At 38.2% G+C, this 12,096-nt stretch overlaps 1 non-coding gene across 1 annotated transcript; it reads right to left on the minus strand.

Annotated features, from left to right (window-relative positions):
- Positions 1 to 8,474: 8,474 nt before the first annotated feature.
- On the minus strand, positions 8,475 to 8,581 carry LOC141709641 (small nucleolar RNA R71). The gene has a single exon (XR_012570206.1). It is a non-coding gene; the product is annotated as a small nucleolar RNA R71 (small nucleolar RNA).
- Positions 8,582 to 12,096: the final 3,515 nt, after the last annotated feature.

The following is a 12,096-nucleotide window of genomic DNA, read 5'->3' on the forward strand; positions in this document are numbered from 1 at the left end:
AATTATTTTAGTAAAATACTTTTGATATAAAATTATTCTAATTTTATTTTGACTTATTCAAATAAAATTGGAAAATTGGTTCGGGACTGTTTTCCGGCCACCTATGATTTATGTGTTGCTATCAATTTTCCGATCGTTGCTCTACTGTTCTGATTGTATGCTATTTTAATTCGGGTTTCTTAAATTTTGCAGGAAGCTATTTGATTATTTTAATGAAATAAATTCTTTTTTCATGCAGGAAATTTAATTAGTCGGTGAAATTTATTTGGAAACCCGAATATTTTTGGGCACCAATAAATTTTGTCGTCGTCAGCGCTAAGCCTCGGTGAGCCGACGGTGGACCATGATGCATTTTTCTGAGTCCTAAATATATATAAATAATAATTAGTTCATAAAATTATTTTTCGGAACAAAAATTAGTTATTTTATATCGAAGTCGGGAGCATAATTTGGATTGTGAATTGTGATTGTTGGATTGATTGCTTGGTTGATTGGTTGTTGTGTCGTCGATTATGTTTCGACGGGTAGGCCGATAAACAGAGGAGACGCTGCCCGATTTTTGAGAAATTAAATTTGAAAATACGAGGACATATCCTATGATTATTGGGATTACTAGTTGAACGTATATAGCTATATAATTATAAATAATTTTACAGAACCTACTTGTGTGTCGTGATAAAATATTTTTGTAAAATACTTGACAACCCTGTTTTCCGAAATGACGGGTATATGTACTTTCCGAAAATAATTATCAAACCGAGTTTTGGAAATGTGAACCTTAGTTTTTATGTGTAGTATAATAAGGCGTGTAATTACGAGTCGGGAATTAGTATCATTCGGATAGAATTGTTATCGAGGATATGTCAAGCATAACTGGTTATCTCACAAAGGTTATTTCGACTATGTAGGTTCTAGTCGGAAGACTCGAGAGTTGATGTTGGACTAAAGATAGCCTAGTGATCAGTTGACAAGCTCAGCAAGGTTCCATTCGAAGGACCTGAGTGTTGAAGTCGGATCAGGGATAATCTAATAGTTAGACGATAAAGCCCGAACGTCCAAGTCGATCCAAGATCAATCAGTAATAGTTGTAAAACTCTGCAAGGCAAGTACCCCTGATCATACTTTTATGGTTCAGTATATATGAATAAACTGTTGTTTTATTTTCGAATTGGAACATAAACATTTTAAGTTATGTATCCCCTGTAGTTATAACTATTATTTTAAATGTGTTTTGGGGAAAAGTAACTTCGAAAAGGTACCTATCTCTGAATCAAAATGATTTGTGAACCAATTTTATGTGTGTTGTTAAATGAATGGTTTTAAACTGAGTTAAGGTACAAGTGATTTGAAAATTGGATAAAAACAATCAGATATTGGATACATAGGCGCCAAAATGGCCTATTGAGGTTCGTAAGCGACTAACTCGGTTGCGCGCACTACTAAACCGATTAGTCCAGCAGGTTAGAGACATAGTTAGTCTCTGAGTTTCGAAATAGGTTTATGAGATGGCAGATGGATCTATCTTGTGTTGATAGCCTGCTCAGTTGTCTTCACATGTCCAATACGTATCTGATTTGGTTTTGTGATTCCCGTAACGGAACAAGTGATTTATATAGTTGAGTTATAAATGTGAATAACATGCTAAAATTGGACTCTGGTGTTTACACATCACACAACTGCATTTGTTTTATAAAGAGCATGCTAGTTAGTGATATCCAGTTTTTTTTTGATGTGTTTCGACAGAGTGTTTCCATGATTTACAGATTACTGCTTTATAATCTCTGTTCCTATAACTGTTTTATCATAAACTGGTTTACTTGTTATTCATATAGTGGTATTGCTGAGCAATTGATTGCTCACCCTTGCAGAATGTTTTGTATATATGTATTGCATATGCCTAGGAGACTCTTCCATTATAGTCAGGGCAGAGTTCCAATTCCTTCCGTACCAGGCTCTTTTGAGGTAGTTGTGTCAGACCAGATTTGGTCTGTTGAGTTGCTATATTAAGTTAGTTGTGTCAGGATTGTTTGAAATAAATTGGTTTGTAATAGTTGTATAACTTAAGTCATACTTAAACCTGGAAAAGATCTTGGTAAGGGGTCATTTCTATGTTGTATTAATAATGAGTTCGGTTTTATTATTTGTGGTTTGCTGATGTTCGTGACCACAACTCCTGACCCCGGGATTGAGGCTGTCACAGGTTAGTTTCAGAGCTACATGTTTGAGTCCCTGATTTAGGTTAGGAGTAGAGTCAAAAGAGTGTAGAAAGGTTTATATAAAGGTATGAGTCATGAACTCAAATAGAGGAGCGAGTCTAAGAGTTCAATCGAGGGTTTCAAAAGCGTAACCCTGGCATCTATTGAGGTTTCGCTGGAACTGCCCTAGCTTTTAGTATGTCTTCCCCATATATATGTATTATTGGCAATGTACGATAGAGATTTCTAGTTACCCCTCTCGAGAAAATGAGCCTGATCGTGAGAGTTCAGCTTCTGAGCGGACCATTGATGTGTCACCTGAAGAGACACCAATGTTATTCCTAAATATCGTATCTTCTATGTCAAGTGATGTTACTGGACCGAGTGTGCGATCTTGGTGAGTCAGATAGCGTGATAGTAGTCGACAGCCAAGTCTTGTAGTGTATGTGGATCAGTACTGTTGTTTATATCTTGAACCCTTACCCGCATTTCTTAAGACGCATTTTGTTCTCAGAGTAATTGTTTACCATCTAATAAGTTGCTTGTTTTCTCGTAAGAAAGTCAAAACTCAAAGTAAGCAACTCAAAGTTGTGTTGATTTATCATGATCTAGATTCTCCTCCATACTTGTAAATTTTCTATTTAAATATTGTTTCTTTCCTCGGTAATTCTACCAGTCGATCGGGGCAAACAATGCATATGATTTGACTATTTGTTTGTGTGATAAAAGGTCGGGTGGGACGCCACCGAAGTATGTATTGTAAACTATATGGTACTAAGACTGACCATCTTATGTACTTATATGGTTGTTCTCAGTCATATTATATATATTCATCACCTTTTGTTCCTTTATAATTGATTCATTAATTTCAGAATTTTGTTCAATATTCCATAGCGATGAATTTATCAGTAACCTTTGTAGTTAGACAGTCCTAGTTATTGAAAGTAAACAAAAGTTGGATGCCAGAAGGAAAATAAGTTCTATATTCGGTTGCTATTTCTAGAATGAAGATAGCAGAGAGGATTCAGGATCCAATGGCGAAGCTTGCAGCTTTAGAAAGTTAACTCAGTGGTGGACGAGATATTTGCAGGTGATAGGAAATCGCCTTTGGTGGAATGGTTGGTTGAAACTCGGACTAGTGCGCCAGCAAAGTCCGTGGTTCCTTAAGTTTGACTTGGTTTACTAGTTTGCTTTATGTAGTTTAGGGCTGATATGGTCAACCAAGTTTTGTTATATATCGGATTAGTTTAGCTGTTATATTTAAGTAGTGGTGGGAAGTTAATTAGTTGCTTTTGTATTGAGGAGCCATGCTACGGTGTTTATTGTCTTTATATCTCAGTTTTTATGCACTGTTATTGATTCTACTGTTGTCATTGTTGCTATTGTTGCTAGTGTCGTAATCTAGATATCTTTATAAATGGACCCCGATGATAAAGACATGGGTATTTTGTCTGGGAAGCATTTTCCTGATACATGTGCACCATTTAAACGGTGGTATTTTTGTCATGCATTTTCGTTATGTTATTGAATAAATCCACTGCTATTTTTAAATAAAATGCCACCCAAGAAAGATACCCAGTCTAAAGTAAATAGCAGTAGTTTTTCTGAGGGTCTAGTTATAAACTAAATTCTAGATTTGTTGCGCCAACAATAACAACAACAGCAGCAGTTAATCCAACAGATTCCACAGCAGCAACTTCTGTTACAGTAGCGACATCAAGGAGTGAACCAGACCGTTAATTTTAAATCCTTTCAGAATGTTAAACCTTCTGAGTTTAAGGGTGAGCCTGATCCAGTAGCTGCTGGAGCATGGTTAAAAGAAATGGGGAAAGCTTTCAACCTCGTCCAAGTAAGTGATAATTTTAAGACCAACTATGTAAACTACTTCATAAGGAATGAAGCGAATTACTGGTGGAGTCAACCAGGGCATTAGAAGAAGAGGGTCATGTCCCATGGGCTAGGTTTACCGAGTTGTTTTTAAAAAATATTTCCCTGACTGTATGCGAAATCAAATGGGGATTGAACTCTTAAAATTAAAGCAAGGTGAAAGAAGTGTAGCGGAGTATGGTGCTAAGTTTACGGAATTAGCTAGATTTTCACTAAAATATGTAAATTCTGAAGCTCAGAAAGCAAAGAGGTTACAACTGTGAATGAAACCCAAAATTCGGAGCGGAGTTGTAATTCTACAACTGAAGACCTACACCTAGGTAGTTCAGGAAGCCATGGTAATAGAGAGTGGTTAGAAGTTAGCCGGTAGAGAAAAAGAAGATAAGAAGCGGAAAATAGATAATATGGAAGAAAAACAAAATCAAAGGGGATCTAGTCTAAAGTTTCAGAAAACGTTTGGAAGGAATAAAGATAAGGGACTTAAAAGACAAAGTTTTTGTCAGAGCAGGCCTAGTAACACCTCAGCCAGTTTTAGCCAAGTCAAGTCGATCAGATCACCAATAATGGTGTGTAAATAATATGGTAAAAGGCATGGTTGAGTGTGCAAAAAGGATGTTCAATGTTTCAAATGTGGTCATAAGGGTCATTATGCGTCGAAATGCAAGCCAGAAAATCCAGGAGTTACTTGTTACAACTGTAGGAAGGTTGGGCATATTGCGAGGAGTTGTGGAACAACTACTCAAGGTACTGCATCCCAAGGACCCGCATCTAGTACGGCTAGGGCCAAAACCTTCAAAATGACCAAGAGATCCAATGCCTAGGACTCGGATGTAATCGCAGGTACGCTTTCACTCAACTCCGTACCTATTAAAGTTTTATTTTGATTTAGGAGCATCTAAGTCATTTATATCAAAGGAATGTGTGAATAAAATGGATTTGATGTTGGAAGATTTAGCCGATCCCTTTGTAATATCTTGGATAACGTGTAATTATTGTTTTTAATAAATGTATATTCTTTATTTGTTCTGTATTTATTCTGTGAAGTATTTGTTAAGTGGTATATGTGTTTGGATATTTAAATATGATATAATTTGAGTATTTTAATTTTTTTTATGTCCAAAATAGAGTATATATATTTGTCATATCTTTCTATTAATTTTTATGTTATTTTATGATTTTATAAAAGATTTATGAAATTTAATAAATTATTTTTTCGAGTAATTAAAAACTATTTTGCACTATCGGGAACCAAACGACTTCAACAGTTCTTACTTTTTACAACCCGAAACTCTTCCAAAAACTCCTTCCTAACATAATTGCAATATTCCGAGCATTTTCTATGTTTTGACTTTTTTCGATCCGGCGTACGGTTTTCCCCGTGCGGGTCCCGCACACAATATTTTCGATATAAAATATGTTTCGGTAAATCGATAAAACCCGTATTTTCGAGAAACGGGATATTTTTATTAAACTATTATATTATCATCTCGTAATACGTGTAACCAAAGCGCTGAGACCAAGACAGCAGTTACAAAATGTACAGATTTGGATAATTATCCTAAAACCGGTACCGTTTTGGATCTATTTTCTGAAATAAACCCACTATTTTATATCCGGTATGATCCAACGGGGTACCAATATTCCGTACATATAAATAGCTCTTACCGTATTTTATTTTGTATAGAAAATCATTTGCAATTTAGTAAATATATAATTTTACAGAGAAAACCCTAATTTCATAGTAGATTCTGATAATCAAACCTCGATTTCAAGGTGTTACTGGAATCCGTTTGGAAAGCTTGAGTACTCAAAACGAAGGTCTTGAGGTGTACTATCAGAATCCATGTTAGGCACAAAGCATGCGCTAATAATTTATGCAAGTATACGCGTTCGCAAGTAATATAGAATAATTTCTAGCTCGTTCCCACAGAGACTCAGACTAATTATATTTAATTAACACTAACTCACCAATGTATGATTACTTTTCAATGTCAAGACAATAACACTTAAGGTTGATTAATTAATTATTAACTAATATTAACTACGAGAATTAAACACTTAAATTAACACTTGAATTAACAATACTAAACACACATGAGATCATAACTTCATTACTACTTCATTCAATAGTCATTGTTGTTACCCTTAGCATGTAATGGTCATGATATTAATCGAACAACAAGAAACTGATAAAAGCCAACTTTCGTTACACAATTACCATTCTACCAAGCATCCACAATTAAGATAGAAGTTGAATAGGCATTGATAAGTGGCATTTTATACCACTTAGAACGTCTTAAAATGGCTTAAATTGGTGTCTTGAAATCAAGTATTTTGTGTATTTGATGCGTTTTTCTAGTGTTTATGCATTTCAGGGTATTAGTTACATTTCGGAGGAGGAATCAGCAAGAATAAACCTTGGCATGTGTTCACCATTGCGAGAGGAAAAGAACAGGCAGATTATGGCGAAGAAACGGAGCAAACATGGAATTTTTCCAGTAGGGTCCTGCGCGCCCGCGCAGCAATGCTGAGCGGCCGCGCAGCAGCCTTGCGCGCCCGCGCAGAAATGCTGAGCGGCCGCGCAGGGTCGGGGAAAAAGATGAATTATTTTAGACTTCTACTTCTGTTTGGCTTCCAACTTCTATGTAATCTGAGTTTTATGGGACTATTATATAAGTAGATTTGAGACGTTTTCATAGAGAATAAGAAGGAGATTGTGTTTTAGATTGTGTTTTGCACAAGAAGCGAAGGAGATAAGGAAGAAGACCGATTTAGCACACCGCAACGAAGGAGGAAGCATATATTTTTGTGATTCTTGTTTCGTTGTAACGTTGGATGCTAGTTTTCTTGCTTTGACTTATTTACTCTTGTGACGTACTTTGTTTTAATATAATTAGTTAGTTATTATTTTCTTGTGTTGTTTATCATGATTTCATATGAATCCATGATGGCGATAAGTTCTATTATGGGCTAATCGTGATCATAGGGTTGCAACAGATTTATTATGGAATTCTTTAATTAATTGTTTAATACTTTAGTGTGTGATGATTGCATGATATCTAGTAGTGGTTGTGCGTATTCGTCTTATGTGCGTCGCGAACATATAAGATAGGGTGTTAATCTCTTGTGAAGCGACGGTGGATCTTGAGATTTAGAACTTGCCATACTAGCATAGGTTCATGTAAGTTGTGCATGATTAGTGGGTAATTCTAACAGTTTTATTTGCCCTATGTAATCAAAAGGGATAACTTGTGCTTAAATCGTTGTGTTGTCAATTTCTGTAGACATATAGGAACTCAACATAATTGATGACTATTCAACTTCTATCTTAATTGTGGATGCTTGGTAGAATGGTATTAGTACAATGAAAGTTGGCTTTTATCAGTTTCGTGTTATTCGATTAATATCATCACTGTCACATGCTAAAGGTATTAACAATGGCTATAGAAGGAAGTAATAATGAAGTTGTGATCTCATGAGTGTTTTATTATTGATAAATTGAAGTGTTAGTTAAGTGGTTAGTTAAGTAGTTAATTATAGTTAATATTTAATCAACAATTTTAAGTGTTATTATCTTAACATTGAGAAGTAATCATACATTGGTGAGTGAGTTTAATTAGACAATAACTTAGTCTGAGTCTCTGAGGGAACGAACTAGAAAGTATTCTATATTACTTGCGAATGCGTATACTTGCGTGAATATTAGTGCATGTTTTCGCCCTAACAAGTTTTTGGCGCCGCTGCCGGGGACTCGGCGTATTTGTTTAGTTTATGTACTTACCATCATTGGTCATTAGGACTCAGTGATTAGGACGTAGTAGTTAATTACTCTTTTCGGTTGTGTTTCAGGTACTTTAGCAAGTGTTTATGCAAACTCGTTCTCGTGCTCGCAAGAGGACCTTAGATACAGCTGAGGAGAAAGACGAAGTTCTTGATATTCCGGAGAAGTTAGATTTTGAGGATTCGGATTCAGGAACTGAGCAGAAAGAACCAGTAAACATGGGAGATCGTATTGTTCAAGCTGATCCAGCTCTTATGGATTTTTCTCGGCCTAAAATTGATGACATTCAGTCAAGCATCCTTCATCCGGCTATTTAAGCTAACACCTTTGAAATCAAGCCGGGCACTATTCAGATGGTGCAGAATTCTGTTTCTTTTGGAGGAGCGGCCACTGAAGACCCCAATATGCACATAAGGAATTTTGTCGAGATCAGCAGCACTTTTAAGTATAATGGCGTGACTGATGAGGCTATCAAGTTGAGGCTTTTCCCATTCTCACTGAGGGATAAGGCTAAAGACTGGTTACATTCTGAACTAGCTGGGTCCATCACTACGTGGCAAGATCTTGCGCAAAAGTTTCTGGTGAAGTTTTATCCAATGGCAAAGACTGCTGCTATGAGGAGTGCTCTTACTCAGTTTGCGCAGCAACCTACAGAATCTATGTGCGAGGCTTGGGAACGCTACAAGGAAATGTTGAGAAAATGTCCACATCATGAAATGCCGGATTGGATGGTAATCACTGGTTTTTATAATGGTTTGGGGGCCCAATCTCGGCCCATGCTCGATGCAGCAGCTGGAGGCGCCTTATGGGCTAAAAGCTATACTGAGGCGTATAATCTTATAGAGACAATGGCTGCAAACGAGCATCAAAACCCAACTCAGAGGATGACGTCAGGAAAGGTAGCAGGTATTCTGGAAGTTGATGCAGCCACCGCTATTGCAGCCCAGCTCCAAGCGCTATCAATGAAGGTTGATTCTTTGGCTACGTATGGAGTTAATCAAATAGCTATGGTTTGTGAGCTTTGTGCAGGTTCTCATGCTACGGATCAGTATTCTCTTGTCAATGAATCTGTTCAGTATGTGAATAATTATCAGCGACAACAGCAGCCTGTGCCAGTGACCTATCATCCTAACAACAGAAATCATCCAAATTTCAGCTGGGGGAATAATCAGAATGCTATTCAACCAACATATCAGCAAGGAGTAAGTAAACAGTTTAACCCACCTGGATTCCAGCAACCACAGCAGTATGCTACAAGGCAATCATATCCTCAACAGGGAAGTGCATATTTTCGCCCTAACAAGTTTTTGGCGCCGCTGCCGGGGATTGCAGCTGCACCTACTAGTGCTGATTTTGAGAAACTTAAGCTGTTGTGCAAGAGTCAGGCGGTTTCTATCAAGACCTCGGAAAATCAAATCGGTCAATTAGCCAATGCAGTGCTCAATCGTCAACCTGGCACTCTTCCCAGTGACACGGAAGTACCAGGCAGGAAGGAAGCTAAAGAGCAAGTCAAGGCTATTACCTTAAGGTCTGGAAAAGTAGCTGATGCTGAAAAGGCAAAAGAAGTCGAAGCTGAAGTTAGAGATGAAGAATCTAAGCAAAAGGAGAAAGTGGCGGAACCAAGGAAGATTACTGTTGAACACACTCTGCCTGAGGCTAATACAGGGGAGAAACAGCTCTATCCTCCACCACCTTTTCCTAAGAGATTGCAGCAACAAAAGCTGGATAGACAGTTCGGGAAGTTTCTGGAGGTGTTCAAGAAACTTCACATCAATATACCTTTCGCTGAGGCGCTGGAACAAATGCCTAGTTATGCGAAGTTTATGAAGACTATTCTTTCAAGGAAGGTGAAACTGGATGACCTTGAAATTGTTGCTCTCACGGAAGAATGCAGCGCGGTTCTGCAACAAAAGTTACCACCAAAACTGAAAGATCCAGGAAGCTTCACCATTCCTTGCACCATTGGCAATCTAACTTTTGACAAGTGCCTTTGTGATTTGGGAGCAAGCATTAATCTAATACCGTTGTCGATCTTTAAAAAACTGGATCTGCCTGATCCAAAACCCACATACATGTCGCTACAATTGGCGGACCGTTCCATTATTTACCCAAGGGGCATAGTTGAGGATGTGCTCGTCAAGGTGGATAAGCTCTTATTTCCTGCTGATTTTGTTATTCTGGATTTTGAGGAAGATAAGAAGATTCCCATAATCTTGGGGAGGCCTTTCTTGGCTACTGGCCGTACCTTGATAGATGTGCAAAAAGGGGAACTTACTATGCGGGTCCAAGATCAGGATGTGACCTTCAACGTATTCAAGGCAATGAAATTCCCTACAGAAGATGAGGAGTGCTTAAAAGTAGATGTGATTGATTCTGCGGTTACTTCGGAACTCGATCACATGCTAATGTCTGATGCATTGGAAAAGGCCTTAGTGGGGGATTTTGACAGCGATGATGAAGATAGCAACGAGCAATTACAATATCTGAACGCTTCTCCATGGAAGCGAAAGCTCTACATACCATTTGAATCTCTTGGTACTTCTGACCTTAAGAATGCTGAAGGGAAGCTCAAACCATCAATAGAAGAAGCACCTACCTTGGAGCTCAAACCATTACCTGAACACTTGAGGTATGCTTTTTTAGGTGATTCATCTACGTTACCTGTTATTATTTCAGCTGACCTTTCAGGTAGTGAGGAAGACAAGCTCTTAAGGATTTTGAGAGAATTCAAATCGGCTATAGGATGGACCATAGCAGACATCAAGGGGATAAGTCCTTCATATTGTATGCATAAAATTCTGTTAGAGGAAGGTAGTAAGCCAACTGTGGAACAGCAGCGAAGACTGAACCCGATCATGAAGGAGGTGGTGAAGAAAGAAATTCTGAAATGGCTAGATGCAGGCATCATTTATCCTATTTCCGACAGCTCGTGGGTGAGCCCCGTGCAATGTGTACCTAAGAAAGGAGGTATCACTGTGGTCGCAAATGAAAAGAATGAGCTCATCCCTACTCGAACAGTTACAGGATGGAGAGTATGCATAGATTATAGAAAATTGAACAAAGCCATAAGGAAGGATCACTTCCCTCTCCCATTCATTGATCAAATGCTCGACAGATTGGCGGGACATGAGTATTTTTGTCTTCTGGATGGTTATTCCGGGTATAATCAGATTTGTATTGCACCAGAGGATCAGGAAAAGACTACCTTCACTTGTCCATTTGGCACATTTGCTTTTCGAAGAGTTTCGTTTGGGTTATGTGGCACCCCGGCCACCTTTCAGAGATGTATGATGGCTATATTCTCTGACATGATTGGAAATAACGTCGAAGTGTTCATGGATGACTTCTCCGTCTTTGGACACTCATATGATGAATGTTTGAATAATCTGCGCGCCGTACTCAAAAGATGCGTGGAAACTAATTTGGTGCTTAATTGGGAGAAATGTCATTTTATGGTGCGTGAAGGCATTATCCTTGGGCATAAGGTCTCTAGAAAAGGTCTGGAGGTGGACAAGGCCAAGGTGGGAGTCATTGAAAATCTTCCCCCACCCAATTCGGTGAAAGGAATCCGTAGTTTTCTCGGTCATGCGGGTTTTTATCGGCGATTCATCAAGGACTTTTCAAAGATATCTAAGCCGTTGTGCAATTTACTTGAGAAAGATGTGCCTTATAAATTTGATGATGAATGTTTGGCAGCATTCGAGCCTCTCAAGGAGAGTTTGATCACGGCACCAGTTATTACAGCACCAGATTGGACAGAACCGTTTGAGATGATGTGTGATGCGAGTGACTATGCGGTAGGTGCAGTTCTGGGACAACGCAAGAAAAATCTCTTCCATGTGGTCTACTATGCGAGTAAGACTTTAAATGGGGCCCAATTGAACTACACCACTACTGAAAAGGAGCTTTTGGCTATAGTCTTTGGCTTTGAGAAATTTCGATCTTATCTGCTAGGTACGAAAGTAACAGTATTCACTGATCATGCAGCTATTCGCTATCTGGTTTCTAAGAAGGATTCGAAGCCGAGACTCATTCGTTGGGTGCTTTTACTTCAAGAATTTGAGTTAGAGATCAAAGATAGAAAAGGTACTGAGAATCAAGTAGCTGACCATCTCTCTAGGTTGGAGAATCCCGATTCTACTTCACAAGATAGGACGTTAATCAATGAATCTTTTCCGGATGAGCAGTTGTTTGCAATGCAGGAGGAAGAACCATGGTTTGTAGATATTGTAA

The sequence above is a fragment of the Apium graveolens genome, chromosome 2 (genome assembly GCF_009905375.1).
Source record: "Apium graveolens cultivar Ventura chromosome 2, ASM990537v1, whole genome shotgun sequence".
In the NCBI taxonomy this organism is placed as follows: Eukaryota; Viridiplantae; Streptophyta; class Magnoliopsida; order Apiales; family Apiaceae; genus Apium; species Apium graveolens.